Here is an 18,260-nt window from a genome sequence, read left to right on the forward strand (position 1 = left end):
AATTGTGACTCTTCCAGGGAAACATTTTCGAGATGGTATCAGCTGATTGCTCTTAAGAAGTTCCCTTGTCGTTAGTTTAAATGCGGTATCTGGCCTTCGCAAGTTACCTAATTTGCTAACGGGTCGTGGGGAATGATACCCCCCAGGTTTTGCTTCCGGTAAGCAGTTGCACTGCCAGCTTTTCCCACCCCGAGCTCAGCCATATGACTTCTCGGACGTCTGCGTCATTGCACACAGTTGCCATGGGACACCGGCCCCTTTGACAAGTTTTCCTTCGCTTAGGGCACACGGTTAATTTTGTACTGAGTGCCTATTATAACAATCAGTGTTCTACACAAAAAATATATATATTATAGTATAGTATAGTTTCTGTATGTAACATACATAACAAAAAAATAACAATTGCCTTTGCTGAAAGGACACTTTTGCAAAACTAACCAGTCCTCCACAATAAAACAAGACTAGGATACCCTTGGCTTCAGTTAATTTAAATTTTAGATTACGTCATAATTCAGATCTAATTAGGGATTATGAAGAGCAATTTTCAACAACCTTTTTTGCTCTCAGTGAAACATGACTTTAAAAATGACAAGTAACCTACTTAAACTCATCAGGTAAGTCCAGTAAGCAATGGTCTACAAGTTCACCAATACACACAGTACAGCTTTTTCAGTGTTCATCTTTTGTCTTCATCAAGGGTTTCTTCAGTGAGTTAAATAAACTAAATAAATAAAATAAACCAGCCGTGATGTAGTGTATACCTAACAAATTTTACCAGACCTTCATTTTCATCATAAATGTGACCCTTCCAGGGAAAATGTCTAATCAGACCTAGCAACGTAAGCTAGGAATCTACCTATAAACAGGAACTTGTACCCAGATAGAGCCTATGAACAAATATTTGACTCCATTGTGGTGCTATACTATTTAAATGGTCATAACTGCAAAACTGATGGATGCATTTTTTTCTAAACTTTGATGGATGGTAAAGAGTAACATCTCACATTAACCTGGCAACTGGCCTCACGAGGGCACTGTAACAGCACACTTACACAGTAAAGTAGTTATGACTGTTTCCATATCCATATAATGGAAATGACCTTCACACATGTGCTTAAAATTTACTAAAGCTGGAGGATTCTTGGGATATAAATTACATCAGTACAGTACAAATTATGCTACTGGACCACAAGGGGGTACTATAACCAATAACGCCTAGTATCAGTTGTTTTGAAAGTTGCCACAAAATGATTAATTGTGGCATGCCATATCAACAACTGTTGCACCAGTTTGCCATATGGGCGTGCTACACCACTTTAGTGGCTTAACTGTGGCTACATGGCCCCTGTCCCCCATAACTGCTGCTTACAGCTTTAATTATTGGTAGTGCTTGTATTTATTTGGTTGTATTTATTTTAACCAGGGCAAGTGGTTACTGAGTTTAGAGAAGCCCCATGTGGGAGCTTTTGCTTTTAAGTTTTACGTTCTGTTCACGTGTTAGGAATAGCTGTGAAATGTCAGGGGGAGCAGGGAGCCATCTACTGACAAAGAGTGGTACTACAACTTTTCTATAATGTTTCTGCGTCACAACAGCGACATCGTTATCTACACCACTTAGATTAGATGGAATGGTAAAGGGAATTATACTCCACATATTTCATTGTTCCAGAGAGGATGGAGGCTTCAATTCAATACTTTACCTCAGTGCCTTCACCTGGCACCTAAAGGCAATGGTGCTGATCTGGTTGTCTTTGAGGATGTTATTTATAGGGTAAATTCTGCATTCTGTTGCAGTCAGTGGTTCACCACTGTAGACCTGCATGACAAGTGTATTCACACCCCAGTGTGTCTGCCTCACCAAAAGGCTCTGAGATTTTTCTTTGAAGGCCAAGTTAAAAAAAAAAAAAAAAACACAGTACTCCAGTTCAGTCTGTCTCTGGCTCCATGTCTACATTTTACAAAAGTATGAATGCAGTCCTGAAACTTTTGCAGACTCATCGCAACTGAGTAAAGCTGTCCAAGGAACAAGCATGAAAACCCACTCTTTGCCCAGACAATTCTCCATGGGCACTGCTGTGCAACAGCTGCCAAGCCTGCTAAGTCAGCTTTCTCTCTGGTTCTGCAGCGGCTGCCATACCTCAGGCTTGGTTCTCTACCTTTGGCTTAGACCTGAAGTATGAGAGACTCAGGTGTGTGGTTGTGACAGGACAGTGTGAACAGTGAAAGCCTTGGTGAGGTGGCATTCTCCAGGTTTTCTGGCCCATGGTGTGGCTCTTACAGCGAGAATGCTGCTTTACACTGATGCCTTCCAGACAGATTGTCCAGACTGCCCACCATTAAGTGCTTAGCCAGTTAAGGATGTGTGGAGACCCATAGTTAGGTCAACACATAAATGTCTTAGACATCAGGGCAGTATGCCTGGGCCCTCATTTATCAAACACCTGAACACAGAAATTTGTGTGTAGACGGCATGGATATTTTCACTCACAAGTGGCTGTATGTGTTCCTGTATGCATTCCGCACACCAGCCTTGGTTTAGATGGAAGTGTACAGGGTTCAGCTGAGGTTCCATCCTGGTCACACCAAAGTGACCCAGTAAGCGGTTTTCCTTCCCCTTGTCCCCACTATTGGACTGACCATCCCATCTGCCAGAACCTGCTATCCCAGACATTGCAGACACCATGTAGCAGCATCTCCTCAACACGTTTCAGCTCTGGGCCTGGCTGATGAGTGGTGCAGGTAAAGGTTTGATTGTCAACCATCTGTCATAGATGTAGTGGAAGAGGCTAGAGCCTTCTCATCTCAGATTTAGAATCACTTGCTATTAGATGGCTTCCACAGATATATTTCCAAAATATTTATTGTAAAACTTATAGTTGGTTTTGATCTGAGCTGATATCAGATATGATCTGTTTTTTTGTGAAGTACACAAAGTTAGGTGTTTTTGATAATGGTATCATTTTGAAGGAATTTTCGTGGCCCTTCATCCAGGGTGATTTATGGTACAGTATAATATAGGGAAAGATACTGCTCATCCCAGAAACTGACAGAAGTGGAATATCACTTCCTGAAACATTAAAGACAAAGCAGGGTTACAAACGGAACATATATGATACAATAACAAAAACATAAACAAAAATTACTATACACCTATTTCAAAGAGATTTACAGATATATAGTTAACATTGACATATGTAATATATATTGATTCAAAATATGACAGCCGTTTTGCTCAATGTAGAAAGAATCTGTGAACAGCTTTTAAAGAGCAGCATCCAATAAACAAATCAGTCCCAAGTCAATAAATCAAATAGGCTAGGAGGAAATGTCATTTAAGAATATTGCAGAAAATTAAAAATGAGGGAAAAAAATCAAATGTGGTTGACCTCACAAGTCCGCCAAAGGTGATCCTTGTGATGAGAAGTACTTATGTAACAAGTCTGGGATCTGTCATGTAATGGTGATGTTTAAGCAGTGTTTGAAAACTGTAAGTCCACAGGACTGTTACAGCACTGCTGTATGTCCCTTCACCGCTGTTAGGCCAAGGGGTGAGGTATTAGCATAAGCTTCTACCTGACTGTCAAATGTCCTAATTTTTTGATAAACAATGTGGACTTCAAAGACAAAGTAATGAGGGAAGAAATCAGAGTAAATAAAAGAGTGTTACCGCACCTTCAGGTCTTGGCCAGCTAACAAAAAAAAAAATAAATTGTCAAAAAACAGCGCCTTCTCTCTGTACTCCTGCCACACAGATGTTATTCTTCTCTACCGTGTACAGTGCCATGATTATGATTAATACTCAGTTAAAAATCTCTTGCTCCCTCGCTGGCTTGCTCGCTGACGCTCTCACTCACTCATTCTGTCTCATTGTTGCCCCCATGTGGCAGTAGTTTGTACATCTCTGAGCTCCTGGTACAAACAGTCGCCCAGCTGAGAGAGTGCTGGGAGAGACACACTTCAGCCTCCTGTCCCATGGATTTGGATGGTAAACGCCTCCCCATCACATGAGAAGTTAAGAGTAAATAAGGGAGACACAACTACAAGGAGCAGCAGAGCTCACCTTTTATAGCACCCTCACTTTCAAGGACTAACCTTGGTTTACACTGCAGAACTTCCATTACAGTACTCTCTGACATATTTGATGAACTATTGTATAATAACCTCCCAGGCATTGATTATAGATATCCAAAGTTTACTGTTCCAGTGGTACTGCATCAAGTTTTTGCACCCACTGTTACCGATTTTGCATTCTAAAAATGAATTGTAACAATGTATTTTTTTCATATTTGCCATCACTGTTATACTCACTAGCACATATTTTTACAATTATAATATATACTGTATGAATAATGCAGTTAAGTACATTTGTGCTGAAAAAATGTGGTTCTACATGGAATTTAAATTCTAGGGTGATTTCAGAGATCTAGATGAAAGTCTTGGTGCACAGATAAGTGATGAAAGTGATAAAAGCTCCCCCCTGAAAATTGTTTAATCCTTTAATACTTATCTAGGCCAGCGGGGGAAACCATAAAATGTAATGTGCATGTAAGCAGTATGGTATATTATGAAAATACACATTAATATTCTCTCTCTCTCAAAAAAAAACATTATCCATGGGGGAAAATACAGAGGATAAAAAGGAAATCAGTATTCATACTGATTAAATAATTCAGACTTAAACTGAAAATGTTTTCCTGAAAATGGCTGCTGTAACAGATAAGAGTTTAAGACTAAACAGTGAAGTGAATGGGAGCTGGTGTGGATTAGACAGCACAGCAAACACATACAAAGGGCACTTTGATGAGCGGGGTAGAGGTGACAGAGTGTGCCATTTGCTGAGGTTCTCCCCCCTCCGCAGACACACAGACAGACTGCTGTCACCTGTTGCTCTCTGACCTCTGCAGCTCTCTTCCCTTCTCCTTTCTCATTCAGCTTTCTCTTCCTTGTTCATTCTCTCTTCTTGTCTTTCGTTTCTTTTCCCAATTTTTCCCTCTTCCCACCCCCTAAAAGCACTTTTAAAAATGTATATTTGGACGCTGTAAACTGATTCCACTGGTCAGACACTCGTCTCTGCCATTGTTTAAAACCTTTGAGCACTTACGTTTCTAGTGATGTTTTAGCAAATGTTTAGGAGTAAAAATGACTTAAATTAAAACAAATAATTCTGCAGTCATGAAATGACCCCTAGTGTATTTCTGCTGGTTGCCATTTTGTGATATGTCTGACATTATTGGTATGTTTCTCACATCTTGTTAGTAAGGGCAGCTTTGTCTCAGTCTCTAGCTGGTTGTGCTGAACTGTGCAGTCACACATCTCTCTCTCTCTGTCTCTGTATGACAACAGCTGCTGTAGGCAGTTGACCAGTAGCCCCCATTCTCCGGCAACTGCACTGAAACAGTGTCTCACCCATCTGTCTTATCTGTCTCTTGTCATCTGTCCTGAGGTCTCACTCTTAAATTCTTAAAGGGCATTGTGATGCTTTGTAGTTTGGTCTCTGGACTTGTGGCCAGAGTGGATCATTTGTTCAAATCCTGGGAGGCATACAAATCCACTGCACCCTTCAAAAATGAAACGAAAATCCAGACTCATCATAGTTGAAAATATATTTGACATTGCTCACTTACCACACACCCATGTTACACTATTTCTTTGCTATGCCCTTATCCAGAAGAGCATACTTCATTCATATATTTTTTGTATGCTAGCCGTTTGAGCAAAAGGATATTTACTACAGCAATTTAGGTCAGCTACCTCGCTCAATGCTAACACAGAAGTGCATAAGCTAGGATTTGAACACACAACCGTCTGATTGTAGGGCTGATTTCCTGACCTGTTATGACACACTGTGCCCCAACACCTGCTAACAAATATAAAATTTTAAAACACTCGTCCTGTGTGTGACTGAAGAGGTAAACTAAGCTGGGTAAAGTAAAACCCCCTCTGCACAGCTACATCTATGTGCCAATAAACAGGTGTGTTCGGCATGGATACACTGGCCCTTTTGTTGCGGTTGTTTCTTTAGTAAAAACCCCTAACATTAAGAAAGGGCCCTATGGGCCACCTGTCCTCTCTGCACACACGCAGACACTGACACCTAGTCACCGGGGGATGACAGCTGACAGGCAGGACAGCTGCTCCTATCCCTTATCTCCCTCCCTCACAGTCTCTGCGGAGGTCTACCCAGGGAGCTACACTATAACTGAAACACAGCAGCCGTATAGTCTACAGAGCTCGCTGGTTATAGTATGACAATGTAATTTTTAAAAAACTAAACATATCAGTTTTTGCTATTACGAACACAATAATATATTCAGTTTGTAACACACAAATCAACTGAAGTGATAAAAATCCTTCAGAAAATGGTTTGATCCTGTTGCACTTTTCCACACCAGCGGGGGAAGTGTGACTTGGGGGCACACATGCAAGCAATATGGTATAATGTAAAATGTACATTGTTACTCTCACAAAAAAAAATTAAATCAGATGAGAAATTTAATAAAGTGAAAATTAAGTGCCCTTATAAAGTGAAATTCAGATCCAAACTGAGAAACAGTTTGAGGCTAAAGAGTCGCATGAAAGAGTGCTGCAGTGGATTTTACAGCAGTTTACAAATGTGAGTGGGTTTCCTACAGACGCACAAACAGGCATAATACAATATATTACATGATTACATAATATGCCACTCCATTATTTCTGGGTCTGGCTTAGTAGGGGGCAACCAGCCCTTGAGTCTGGTCTGTGATGGATGGTGTGAATGGACCATATTGATTCAGTAGAGATTTACAGCATTACAACAACTGAGTAAGTAGCATTAAAATAGAAGCATACGGTTTCGTGCAAAGGACAGGACAAGGGTATAGCCACAGATGGAGACACAGACCAAGAAGCAACAAAAGAGGATGAGGGGGAAAGAGGAAGGGAATTAGAGAAATCCATTCCACCCACTCTAAGAAATATCATACACACCCATTTAGGGTTGGGTACCGAAAATGACTTATTTACCTTGAAAAAAAAGACGTTAAGTGTCCTTTATTGTACCGCTGTCCTGATAGCAATGTGTTGAACAGCAGAGAAGAAGAGGAAAGCCACAGTGAACCAGTACCCTTACCCCTGATGTGGAACACCCAGGAGCTCAGAGGTCAGACCCAAACAAGCCCTCTTACAGTGTTAGTAACTCAAGTATTTCAAAAGTAAACCTATACCAAAAACATGCTCCATTATCCTTCAACACACACCAAAGGGGGTTTAAGCAAGCTTCCCTGGTGTGGATCTATCTATGGAAGTGTGGCTCTCTCTGCTTCGAGATTTGGTGTGGAATTTTAGACAGGTGGAGTTCTGATAGAAGCTTAAAATTCCCAGCGTCCTCTTTGTCTGACTCTGTCTGAGCTCTAATCACAGAGCCAGCAACTGTGACTCGTCATGGAAATTGTATCACTGCACTGAAGCGTGCCTGGGCAAGACTGCAGCACAACCAGTGGAAATTTCATTTTAAATGCTTACATTTACATTTACATTTATTTATTTAGCAGACGCTTTTATCCAAAGCGACTTACAACAGTGCATACAGCAAGTATAGCGACAGTACGGGGACAGGATGTGTACAGTTCCACAATGAGACAGTTCTCAGCTGAGAGCAAGGTCACAGTACTTAGTGTACTGTGACTGATAGTACTGAGGACACAGTACTATCAGATTTGTACAATTACAGCCTATAGGCCAACTATACTACTACTTCATTTTTTACTGAAAGAGAACGCCTTCCATAAGAAGTATGTTTAATAAATCAAGATTTGGTTTGCAATTAATCAGGGGACAACAACAGACGAGTGATCATTGAAGTTCTTCAGTCCATTCTGAGACTTAGACAGGAAGATAAAGCATTAAACTGGTACTGTACACATAGACGTGTGTACATTCACATAAATGCATGGTATACACACACTCTAACACACCCATTGACATTGTGAAGAAAGAAAATATTGGTGAGATGAAGTCCGACACACACAAGCAAGAAACGACTACATTATTGCTGTAAAAATACTTTGTTGAATAATACAGTCTTTAAAGCACTTAGTACTTGTAAAAAGGAAATTGGCTTCATTGGCACCCTCAGGGCAGGAGTTCTGATCACATTCATGTATTTAACTTTATTAAAATGTATTTAATATCCATGAAACCAACACTGTCAGACAGATATTACTATTGTCCAGCCTTTTCTGCCTGAGAGTAGGAAAGCTTGGGTTTGTGAGACCAGCCTGGCCCAGTCCCCTGGGATGAGTCAGTAAAATAACAACAGCTAACTGCAGGGGCACCAAAACACAAATGGAACCTCATTTGTCCAGAGTTACCTCCAGTGAGCCACACTTTGAATCCTCACTGGTTTCCCTCTATGCTACGCATTTTCTCAGCAACTCCTATTGGTCGACTCAGGGTGTGCCTTACTTAGATCAGTCAATCCTGGAATTCATTACTGTGGTTACTACAACACAGTGAGCACATGCAACAAACATACAAATGTCTTGTGAAGCTGGAGTAATGCTGAGCTCTCTGTGAAAGTACATATCTACCAAATTTACAGTCTGCACATTAAATGACATGGTAGTGTATTACGCAAGCACTGTTTTTGTACTTAATGAAATTATTAATCATTGAAAAAAACTTTTATACACATGTCAAGCAAACATGTCTCACCATGTGAATGAGAAGTTGTATGTTTTCAATTGTGAAACTTGTCTTCACATGTAGTTGTGAAAGTGGGAGAGAGAGAGAGAGAGAGCGAGAAAAAGAGAGAGAGAAGCTCACCTGCTATTTTTGGTATACTTACATGCCAGGTGCACGTGACATACTGCTGAACTGCCAAGTGGAGTATCACTAGGAATCAGAGAAAGAGGGAAAAGATTTTGAGTGGGAGAATAAAGAAACAAACAAGCCAGCTATCTAGGTTAATGTACAAAGAAACAGTTTAGATAGTTTAGAGGGTTTAATGATGTGGTCAGGGAACTGGCCGTGTAGCCAGAGGTTCACATACGTAAATCTCAGGTTACACAGTATTTCAGGTTAAGCGCTCTCCTCATTAAGGATTATTACACTATATTCTACATGTATGCAAGACGTTCCTAAATAAGGGCATTTGGTAAACAATTTCTTATAAAGGATGAAACTATCAGAGCATTTACTTTAAAACGGGACAGAGCAGAGAAGGAAGAAAAACAATGCAAGAGAGAAAGGTGGAAAAAATAAAAAGGCAAAATTGAAAAGCTCATTATCACAGAGCACAATTACAATAAGGATTTACATGGTTACGGGATTAAGACCATTCTTATATGAGTTAAATTGTCACTGAGAAGTTACAGGTTTCAATAAACTTATTTGCTGCTGTTAAAAACATTGTACAAGGTATTAATGTAGCGCCCACCTTAATTTGTTGCTCAAAGCTAAAAATGAGCTATGCTGCATTTGTATTGAGCAGTGGCTATTCATCATATATTTTAATTCCCCCAACACTGGTTGTGCACTAATTCAAAAATGAGTCCTCTATGTAACACACTTATGGCACAATAAATTAAATATGGCACAGGATCAATAACACAGAACAGCCAGAGGTTTAAGGATGAAGATGTAACTCCTTAGGGCAGCCATTTTTATGTTACATGGTTTGCATGTTTACCCTCTCATGTGTCCCCCCTGCCCTATTTTCACTCCAATGTCTGTCTCAGATGACAGCCACCAGTTCCAGGTTTGATGTGTGTGATTGATACCACTACTCATCAGCCCCCTATTGCCATCATTTTCCTATCAACACAATGGTGATCAGCGACGGGCTTTTGATTTTTAATACACACAATTTCTTTTTCATAACAAAACGATCACGTTAAGAATAATGTACCAAGCTTTTGATAGTGCTGTGGGTATACTAGGGCTCGGCTCATGTTGCAAATTCTTGCAAGGATTTTACATCCTGTCACACAAGCTACAGTCCTGGCAACAGGAATGTCTTGACTAGGGAGGGGTTCCACTAGGCTTGGTACATTTTGTCCAGGTTTGCTGCCATATCTGCCATGCCCTGTCTGATGGTCTTCACATTGAGGTCTGTGTGACCAAGATACAGTGCAATAGGTACGTTGGCTGCTTTCAGCACCACAAGTATTGCAGCCCACTTCCATGAGGACAGGAATACTGATCTTATAAACTACTTCACTATTGATACCTGTAACCCAATGTCAAGTAGGCGCTAAACCACCACTGGGTTATCCCTAATAAATGAAGTTTCTGGCTTTTTATACACACCTGAGGTAGACTGAGACCTAATGTGGTAGGACTGACAAAGTTGCAGCTAATGGTTGCAAACACTGTCTGCATATTAACCTATCCTGGCTGTGATTGCATTTGGACTTGGCTCATTGTAGCTGTCACCCTGTCTGTAATGATGACTGGAGGGAGTTAGACCTATACAACTACACCACCAATGACCCCTTGAAGACTTCTACAGTTTAGCCTTATAGTTCACTCATTAGTTCTTTCCTCATATTCTCCTTTCACTCAGGAGACACAGCTGTACGTGGAACTGAAATGGCATTTATGATGAATGGGCGGGTGTTCCTTATAGATCTGTATGTCTCAGTCCTCAACACTACCTCTTTCACCTTGGCAAAAAAGTAACCACTTCAAGCAACAACTAGCAGCTGTAACTCTTCACTGTTTGAGGTTTAACGTCCTGCAGAAACTAGTCTTGACTGAGGGGGCATTGGTCATCTCTCAGACCTGTGGGATTCCTCTTCTTCAGTCTCAGTTCAAATCACAAAAATTTGTATATGCCAGTAATAAAAATATAATGATGATTGATATGATGTGAATTAATAGAAAACAACTAATTTTTCATCAGGCCTCTAGCAGCTTAGATATTTCTGAAAACAACTGAACTGCAGTTATAACACATATCAAAGGGCAAAACACAGCAGACATATAACAGTAGATAACACTCATTTCTAAAATTAAGAACCAAGCTTGGATCAAACCCAGAAAGAGGGTAACTGGCAATACATTTAAATAACACATCTGCGGAGTCAAAATATGCATAAACATCACGTGTTAATCATGTATCATCGGGCTCAACACATCGGAGGGCAGGCCAATGCAATACACACGCCTGGATAAGCGGAGATAAAATAAAAAACACTGTGTGTGGTGACAGAAAAACTTGACTCTAAGAAAGCAATCAACATGATGGTTAACGCACGACAGCTGTTCTGCCCCCTGAATCTGTCTCACAAGTAATCCCCGCATTGTTGCTGCGGACATTTATAAAATCTGACGATCACTGCGTCACGGCAGAGGTCCAATCAGCAGAGTAGTTACCGTGAGCATTCTTGCAGGATCATTTCTCTTGTTAACCCTATGAGCCGAGGAGCTCTAGAGCAGAGAAAACTGGGAACAAAAACGAAAACGAAAGGAGAGCAACTGGCAGTGGTAATCAGGATGGGAGAATCCACACCTGCCGTCTGAGAGGCTGAAAATGAGGGAAAAAAAAGGGAAGGCAACATGCCTTGCACTCCAAAATTGAGCCCATATTACAGGTAGGTGGGCTGAAGTGGTATTTCCAATGCCCAGCGATTTGTTTAGACACCCTATCACCATTTTGCCCATCAAAATCTGAATTTGTGCTCCTTGTACCTGGTTTGTGATCTTTTTTTTTGGAAAACTCTAAGTGCTTCTATATAATGTGGCACAGACTGTCTGAGGCAGGCTGGAGTCCCTTCAGAGAAGCCGCACTTAAAGGGGTGTGCTGAAAATAGCCGGCTATCTCTCTGCGGTGAGTGGACGCAGATGAGAGTGATGTACTAATCTCCGATGCTGAGACACACAAAGAAAGAAGGAGTTTCCTCCTAAGCATGAAAGAGAGGGGCAGGAGATGATTACTGCAACTTTTAGGGAGCATTTGAAATGGCCACGGATGGTGGGATGCTTGAAGCAGATGATTGCAACAGTAAGTGCACCGTGTGAGTTGTGTTAAGGAGGACATTGGTAAAAAGAAGGGTGAACAAGGACAAAGTTACCAGTTATGGCTGCAGTCTGCAAACACTAAATTTCCAATATCAAGCGCTGAGCTAAGGGCTGGAGGAGGGGAGGACTCACGTGACCTTCCCACAGCCACCCACCCACACACGTACACAAATTTAGAACATGCCCATAAAGAGTCACAAAGAACATCTGACTGCTAGAGAGAAGAGGCAGATGCAGTTTCACTGTTCCTCTGTCAGCAGCTGCTTCCACGCCTGGGACAATCCTAGATTACAGATGACCATACTTATAAATGTATAATCATCACATGTAAAATGGCTATTCTTTAATATCTTGAATGATATTGTAGAGATCATACAGTATTTACATTACCGTATTGTCATCTACCAGACACTCTTATCCCGAGTGACTTACATAGGTTACAATTTTTGTATGTTATCCATTTATACAGTTACATATTTACTGAGGCAAGTTACTGTGGGTTAAGTACCTCACCCAGGGCCCAGTAGCAGTGCCCCACCAGGGAATCGAACCAGCAACCTTCTGTCTAAGAGCACTGCTCCTTACCACTGTGCTACACTGACTGAAATCATCTCTACTTTATTAAAATATCAATAAATTGGTGCTTTTGCCTAGAATACATGTATGCCAAGGTTTGTCTGGCATCTTATCAATGTGAAAATAATACACATGCACTGAATTCCTGTAAGAGCTGTCAATATCAGACATTACACAACTTGCATTACACAATGTGCATTAATAATTGTATGTTGATATGCTGTGTAATTTTCTGATGCTTCATTTAAAACTTCCCCAGAGACTAATGATACACATTATATGTTGATCATCTGGGCATTTCGAAAGCATCCATCCACTACCTCCTGCTCTCTTTCCATCCCTCCCTATCTCTCCCTCCCTCCCCCTCTCTTTCTCTCTCTCTCTCTCTCACCATCCCCCTATCTCCCCTAGCATCCTGCGTTTGTATAAGCTAATCACAGAATCATTGGCTCTTCCTGTCTGGATCTGGGCTCTGACCCCTCAGGCACGTCAGGATACACAAGCTGAAAGCCAACAGGATGACATCATGTTAACCTCATGTTGGATCAGGCAGGTATCTCTGAATCAGCAACAACTATAGATCTAAATCTACTAACTGTATTTTGCCTTATCTGAAGAAGGTCAGGTAATGAGCATCTACAGTAGCATTTGAGATTTACTCTAGAGAGAGAACCATGATGGGGATTTCAGGATAGGTCCATGGGATTAGATCACTGGGCTTTTAGCAAGCTCATGGTACTTTCTGAACAAATGACCTCTGTGTCAAACAAATCTTGATCTGCAATGCAATATATACTTCATTCATTCACGTCCCTTGCACCTGTGTTCACAGTCCTAGCCAAACCCATGTCATGACGTCTTCTGCAAAGTGGTGCCTATAATACACTAGCAATGGAGGAAGCCCCATCTCAAAATTTTTGAGACGTCAAACAACATACAGGACTTCCTTTGCAGGATAGGAATGGCAACTGTGTACAAAGGGTTAGGCAGCTCTATGGGGAATCTGTTCAGTGTCTATGTTGACTGGCAGAGGCCATGTGACATTCATGCCATTTTAAAATAAAGCTGTTTTTCAACTGTACAGATAAATTGATCTCCAGGTTTGGTTCCTTTATCTGTTCATCAAAACAGCCCAATTTCAGGAACCTCCAAGTAGCCTGAGAGAGAGACTGTATCCTAGTTATGGGGAATCCTGCAGTGCCACATGGCCCTGTCCAACAGTTGTCACATTCTTTTAAAATGAAAACATTTTTCCACCTGTCTTCATGAACTTTGTCCACATGATAAGAGGTTGTTCATTTCTTGTAAGGCTGGGTCATGGTAAGACTGTCTGTCTAATAGACTCACCAAAGAGGGCATGTATTATTATTATTATTATTATTATTATTATTATTATTATTATTATTATTATTATTATTATTCAGACTCTTATCCAGAGTGACCTACAAGTTAATATGACACAGTATGTTGCACATATATTAGAGAAGCACCAAGAACAAAAATAACATAAGTATAGATCACATGGATTTACAGATATCAATAGATTTCTATGTGAAAATTGAAAAATAAAAAAATATTGATCATATTCTGGGTGCCAAGCATAGGACAGGTCCATGTTCTGGGAACTACGGTGAAAGCTGAGCAGATGTGTGTTTAAGTACTGCTGGAGAATGGTTAGGGAACTCACCTTAGGTATATTCCTGTTGAGAGATTTCATATGAAAAATATGCAATTTGCTCTAAGAAACCTGTGCACTATCTATTCTCAGATCAGATGCTGGAGACTCACTGTAAAGAACAGTGCACAGTAAAGAAAATATACTTGTATACATATAAAGATTTTCCCCTGGTTATTCCTATTCATTTGTTTAACAAACAAAATTGTGATAGAGACATACATCCGATTGCAGTGCAGTTTCTCAATTGGGTTTTATTCGTCATTCTGTTACTTATTGCATGCCCAAATGACAAAATGCACTGACTACTTAGAAGGGGCATCTAGTACGAAAATACAATTCTTATCACAGTTTACCAAAGACTAAATGTAGAGATGTCAAACAACCATCACTTTTCACACCTAACCTGATTAATGGATGACCAATTCAATCCAAATAATTGACAGCTCAATGGGAATGAAAACCAACACACTCACTGCACTGGGTCCCCAGGAACAGGTTTGAAAATCAACAGACAAGAGAACAGATGAGAGACTGTACCTCTATTCTTTGACCAGTGCATGTGATACAAAACCCAGAGACAGCAAACATTTCTATTCCATTTTACAGCAACATGATTCTAGCATGATTAAACAAGGAATACAACAGTTGTACCATGATTCAATTTCATCCTGACTTCAATGTGTTTTTATCACATATTGTGTTTGAATCATCTGCTCAGCTCACAAATCTGTAATTAACTACTAATTAGTTAATATAACAATATCTAAGATTTTCTAGGGTTTCTGAGATCATGTATATGTCATTTCATATACATGTATGTACATGTGTGTCTATGTTTGTGCATATGCTTTTAAGTATGTATGTTAACATGTACATTCATGCATGTGTGTATTTGTAGCTGGATCTTTAGGTGATGGCAGTCAGAGATGGCAGAGGCAGTGATTGTGACATTCACACTATCTGCTTGGACCAACCAAGATAAATAGTACCAGTCCAAGACTGAAAAGCAAAGCAAAACAATGTATCACCCACCTTGAAGCTGGATAATGATGCTGCTGCTGCCACTGCTGTTGCTGATGATGATGATGATGCATAGAGGATTTCTGATCATACTCAATAATACACACTTCACTATGTCACTATGGTGACAGTGCAGCAAAATAGAGAATAAGAATATGTTAAAGGCATGGTATTGTGATGTTTTCTAAAAACATGGGGGCATAGACCTTCCAATTGCATTCTCCCATTGCTATGGAGAAACCTCTGCTGGTCACCTGATCTTGGTTTGATCCGTGGACGATGACCTCATCGGTGGAGCCGTTCGTGGGATTAGCTTTCTGCCTTGTTAGCAGAGTGATGGCATTGAGCTCCAGCAATTGTCTCTTTTAAAAAACGTAGAGGCAGAGTGAAAGCTTCGCTCACAGCTCGCTGTGGCCACACCGGGCGGTGGAGAATCAGCAGAAACGGGGTCAAAATAGTGACTGGTATAGTGAAGCTATTCAGGAGTTACAAGTGAATTGCTTTGTAGTCTGAGGAGCCTGGCACAAAACAATACCCTCATATCACCATACAAGTGAGAAAACATTTTTAAAGTGGAGTAGAAAGAAGTGTGGCCATTGCCAACAACGGGACACTTCGTGAAAAACACGGGGTTCAAATTAGCACCGTAACTTTACAAAGACAGAACTAAACCCGACATACACCGGAAAAAACAGCTGCCTCAGAACAAGGGCTTTGTGCTGCGTAGTGTCCTCACCACTGCGCTTCAAACTGAGGCCTTCACGGCAGCGGTGCTGGATGGAAATAAACGCGTTATCTCATCATCTCACTCCAGAATTCTCCCTGTAGTGTCAAATGCCAAAGGAAGGCCTCATCAGCTATTTCAGTTTGGCAGTGGAAGCCCTCATGTCACTGCACAAGTCTGGAGCCCTTACTGCTAAATCCACACACTGCAGGGAACTCCCAAAGTACTTGACTCCAAAGTCTCCAGAACACTTTGCTTCATGAAAAGAAATATTGTACGAAGTAGAACAATGTCTGCTCCCAGAGAGATCACGTATGTTTTCACATGTAGTGTATATGTAAAGGCAATGTGCTATGAAATAAGTGTTCTATCTGCAGAGGGTTAATCCTGCTTGTTGAGATTGTTAGCATAAAGAAATGGGCTCAAGATGCATTTTTATCACAGAATACTTTTCCTGCAACTGAAGGTGTGGTGTGCTCCTGGTAATACTGACATACAACACATACAAGAAAGAAATTACACAACTATAATGCACCATAAGGTTTTACAGTCTGAACTGGTCATGCCACAGATGTATGGTGTGGCAGGATTCTGTGTCCAGGAATGTTATGAGGATACAAACTTTTGCAGAGCAATTCCATATCTTTAACACATAAAAACATGCCCATGCAAAAATTTTGCCACATTATACACTTAAATTCTGTGTGAACAGCGTTTCAAGTTTCACCGCATTTTGACTAAACTTCACACACCTATCCTCACAGCATCACAATATGGTGCATGCAAGGTTAGGCTGTGGTCATTATTAATCTTATGAACGCTGCTCTGAAGAGTGCAGCTCAGCTGAGACAATGATGGTCAGTATCCTGCAAACAAAAACAGATATCATGATTAAAATGTCTGACATATATACAGACCTATCACATTTCTTTGGATTTTAGCTTTCTTAATTTAAAGAACTCAGCAAGTGAAATAGGTCATTTTATGTCTGAGGAACACATCGCTAACACTGGATCACCACAAGGATGTGTTATGTCCCCATTGTTGTTATGGTACATATAAACAGTTGTATAAGCAAGCATCCCAAAAGACACCTGGGTAAATCTGCAGATGACACGGGTCTGGCCATCTTCCAGTATGAATATGAGGAGTTCCATGGCCAAGTCTTAGAGGAAACTGTCAAATGGTGTGATGAGTCCCACCTGACAAGGAACACTACTGAACAAGAAAAAGAAATGATCATTGAGTTTAGGCATGATGCAATCTCTTCACCAGGCACAGCTGTGGCAGGGTAGGAAATTCAGGCAGTGGATGAGTAAAAGTACCCAGGCTGATGCTGGAAATAAGATATAATGGGGGAAAATACAGAGAACAAGTCAATTGCAAGGACAGGAAAGACTTTTTCTGAAGCTGGACTCTTTTAATGTTGGCCACACCACCCTGACCTGGTTTTACAAAACATTATTTGGGAGTGTTTTAGGTTTTTGTTTTATTTGTTGGTACTGTAATGCAAATGTTTCCCAGAGGACTGCACGCAGAAAAAAATTAACATTACAAGTAATGCTGTAGGTGTTAGGCAAGTAGGTCATCAAATAATTGTAGACCCAAGATATCCCCTATTCAAAGAATTTGAAACATATTGCTCTAGATGGCACAATATCATATAGTCGTGGCATATCATGTATTGTATATTATGTGTTGTGTACTGTGCACTGTGCTTAGTCTCATCCATGGGACAGAACAAGCAAAATTTCCCTAAGGATACAAATGAAGTATTAAATAAATCATGCACTTTGTACATTGCGCGTTATGTATTTTCCATAAAGATTATGATCACACGCTAACCTACAGATAATTCTTCTGGGGAAATCAAAAGTATAAGGTTTCGGAAGAACACACAGGGCTGAGAGAACACGAGATGGCAAATGGATCTGCCCGTTGCTATAAATGCTCTTATAAAAGCACAACATCACACCATTAGGATTTTCATTTTCCTAATACCTCGTCTTCGGAAAAAAGATCTGGCGATAAAAAAGACACTTGAAACATTGGAAAGTATCTAATTAGCCTAATTATTAGACAGGCATACACGCACACTGACTCGAATTTCAGTGCTGCGATCAGTCCTACCGAAACGTTGCATAGTGTTAAGTCATACTCACAGCTTCAGAGTCTGAAACGTAGATTAGTTGAAAATGGTAACGAAAACGAATTCTCCCCATCTCTATGCGAAATTCTTTTCTGTAATATAGCGGTACTTGA

The sequence above is a fragment of the Megalops cyprinoides genome, chromosome 10 (assembly GCF_013368585.1).
Source record: "Megalops cyprinoides isolate fMegCyp1 chromosome 10, fMegCyp1.pri, whole genome shotgun sequence".
NCBI lineage: Eukaryota > Metazoa > Chordata > Actinopteri > Elopiformes > Megalopidae > Megalops > Megalops cyprinoides.